Raw genomic sequence first — 3,864 nt, 5'->3', positions numbered from 1 at the left:
TTTTCCGAGTAGACGATCTAGGAATTTTATTCCTAATTATTACATGACGTCCTCCTGCACTTGGGATAGCCTTTGTGATACTCATTTTTTAGTGAGTCAGGCAGCTACCCTTCCCGCCAGCCATTGAGTATCGTTCAGACTCCTTGACGGCTTCATGTTGAGGATGGCTTCAATTTTTTCGAGAGAGGCTTCAATTCCTCTCTCGGACATAATAAATCCCAAGAACTTTCCTGACCCAACCCCGAATGAGCATTTTGCTAGGTTCAATTCATCCTATACTGGTGTAGGATGCCGAACACCTCCCTATGGTGGACAAGGTGTTGGGCGGGTTCCTTACTCTTTACTAGCAAGTCATCTACTTATACTTCCATAGAGTCCCAATTTGTTCCTTAAACATCTGGTTGACCAACCTCGCATTCTTCAAATTCAATGACATGACCTAGTAACAATACAGTCCCCAATCTGTAATAAACGACATCTTCTCTTCGTCCACCAAATGCATTCGAATCTGATTGTAGCCTGAGTAGGCGTCCATGAAACTCAACAACCTATGCCCTGCCATGTCGTCTACAATAACATCGATCCGAGGTAAAGGAAAGTTATCTTTTGGGTAGGCCTTGTTCAAGTCGGTAAAGTCTACGTCCATTCTCCATTTTCTGTTCACCTTCTTAACAAGTACAATGTGGACAACCACTCTGGATAATGGGCTTCCTTGATGAATTCGTAGGTGAGCAAATGTTTTACCTCTTCAATGATGGCGGTGTACTTCTCTGTGCTGAACAACCTTCTTTTCTAGTGTACTTTCTTGTGCAAGGGGCCTACGCACAGATGATGCTCAATAATGCTATTGTCTATCCCAGGCATCTCCTCATGGCTCCAGGCGAAAACATCTTTGTATTCTATCAATAGTTGCTTTAGAGCTTCTCTGTCCTCTAGGGGAACTCGAGTTCTGATACATGTGGTAGCACTAGGGTAGTCGGGATACAGTGTTACTATTTCTAGTGGTTCCTTGGCTACGACCTACTATAGGCTCTATTCATCTCTAACCTCTGCACCCTTTCTAGAGAAACTGCCAAAGGTGGCGATAAGGGTGGTACCGAGATCTTCTGAGTGCGATTCTCGTCTCCACTTGTGACAGCGCATACCTCGTTTCTATTGCTCCTCAATTCTTGTATGAAACATTCATGCACTAAAGCCTATTCGCCTCATGCGTCACCCACTCTACCATTGGTTAGGAACTTCATCTTGAGGTGGTAAGTAGATGTAACTGCCTTAAGTTTGTTGACCGTTGGCCTCCCTAGTATGGCGTTATTGGAGGATTACGACCAAGAAGTTGGTCATAGTGGTAGCTGTACGTTCTCTCGTTTTGGTGGTCAGCAGGAGGGTAATGGAACCAACTGGTTGTATTGTTTCTCCAAAGAAGCCTTTCAACTATGTCGGGGAGGGTCTAGTTTGTTGGCACTAATAACCATCTTGGTGAAGGCCTCCCAAAACAGTATATCTGTTGAGCTACTGTTGTCAATTAATATCCACCTGGTTGTATAATTGGCCATTAGGAGAGCGAGTACTAAGGCATCGTCGTGTGGATACAACACCCTTGCTCGATCCACCTCTCTAAAGGATGTGGCTGTTTAAGTGTCAAGCTTTTGATGCTTAGGGCCCTGTCTACCACATATATCTCCTTATACCTCGCCCTCCGTGCATGTGCCTTCTGGCTAGATGAGAACACACACCCCCCCCCCCCCCCCTTGCGTGAACCCTCCGGCTATCATTTGAATCTCCCCTATGGGTGCCCTGTCCCTATCATTCTTTGGGGGCACCTATCCTTATTGTTCCTTCGAGCATTATCCTAATGTTTTTGCCGCCTGTCGGGACTATTGCTCTTTCTGGGATTGCACCCTGGCTCATAACACCTCTTAGGATTTGAGCATTCTACAACCATCCGCTCTAATTCTCATGTTCCTGCCAATTCAGTGACCTTTTTCTTCGTAGTCATGCAATCTTTAGTCCAATGTGATACTTACAGTAACGACTGCCTGTCCTAGCCCGGCGCTATTCCTCGTTATCCTCTTCGTCTTCTTGCACGCTCAAGTTGTTGTGTACCAATTTGTAATTGTGCTTTAGTTGCCTTTCTTTTCTTCTATCCTGGTGATTTGGCACAGGTTTCCTATCGACCTGGCCGTTCTTCCATTCAGCATTGTTCTCCTCTTTGCTCAGATCCACCAAAGCATGTAGTGTGTTTTTGGCATTGACAAAATCATCCACCCTATCCATGAACTCTCTTAGGGTGGAAGGTGTCTTCCTGGCCAACTCAGCCATAAAGGGACTGTACAGCCAGATCCCACGCAGGAGGGCAGCAAGGGTGATCTTCCCATCTTGGTCATCGGTTGTTAGCCTTTCTTTGTTGAAACGAGTGAGGTATGCCTTCAAGTTCTCATCTTCTTTTTGCTTAACCGTTAGCAGATGGGCGACTGGGCACCGACATCTTCTACTGGGCATGAACTATGTCAAAACTTGTTTGGCCAACTCTTCAAAGCTGTCTATTCACTTCGGTCTGAGGGTTTCGAACCACCTTCTTGCTATCCCCTTTAGGGTCAGATGGAAAGCTCGGCATGCAATTTCTTTAGAGAAGCTATGAAGCATGATGTGGGCCTTTAAGGTCTCTACATGGTCCATGAGGTCCGTAGACCTGTCTTATATTTCTCTCTGCGGCACCTTAAATTTTGGCGAGAGCCGCATGGCCATAACCTTTTTGCTATAAGACAGATCAATCTAGCTCAATAGGCTTTATACCATTCTACTGAGGAAAACCCTGCCATTTTCTTTGGCATCTCTTCATACTTCCAAGCTAGACTTCGTAGCTCATCATGCATCTTTTTCTTCTCTGCCTCTTCCTGGTTTGATCCTCCATTATAATGTGCTTCGCCTTCACCTTGTTCACTATGGTTGGTGCGACTGTGTCATTGAGTTCCACGTTCTTCCGCCATAAATCATCATTTTCCTTCTTTAAAGTTTCCATGGCGTCCAACGCCTTCTTCAGCTTTTGCTCCATCGTTGGCAATTGTGCTTCCATGGCAGTTGGTAATGTCTCCATCTCATGGTTAGCTAGAGAGCAAGTCACAGTTGGCATGCGAGAACCACGTTGGTATCTAATGATAAACTAAACTCAAAGATAACAGTATCCCACAGATGGCGCCACTGTAAAGGACGTGTCCCACCACTAAACTTAACCGTTCACTTGCGAAGTATCAAAGGACGTTGGCGTTGTATGCCTGCAACCATTCCGATGCTTAAGTCAGTAGTAAATAGCATATAATTACTCAAATATATGATCATATATATTTTAGGATTACATAGTATTTGTATATATAGATGCTGAGCTGAGTTGGATCAATACTATGGATAGATCACACTCATGTGGTACTTATCTCACATGATACTTATTTGCTTAGATTATATCTGAATAATAGGAGTAATCTAAACACCCTCTTAATTCTTATCCATTCTATTCCAAGGTAGAATATCAAGCCCTGGTGAGCCTTTAACCCCCAGTTTGGGCCATGTTATTGATATAATTTATTGTTGGACTGAGGTACTAAATGGACCCTCCAGTGACTTTCCCGTGCCAAAGACTAATAAGGCCAAGCCATGGGTCTCCCATGAGTCTCCCGCGAGATTACATGGATCTATAGTCATGGGTATGGGTCTACTTGCATTTGAAGGCCAAGGCCCAATCAAGGTTCTCCATGGCAAGACATGATCACCATGTGCTTCATTGGTCCTGGTATCTTTTTATAGCCAGATATTGACTGACTTTGCAAAGTAATATAAGGAATTTGCATATTCTGACATTGATATGTGAAA

This window comes from Carya illinoinensis, chromosome 11 (genome assembly GCF_018687715.1).
Source record: "Carya illinoinensis cultivar Pawnee chromosome 11, C.illinoinensisPawnee_v1, whole genome shotgun sequence".
Lineage (NCBI taxonomy): Eukaryota > Viridiplantae > Streptophyta > Magnoliopsida > Fagales > Juglandaceae > Carya > Carya illinoinensis.
This window is presented reverse-complemented; position numbering follows the sequence as displayed.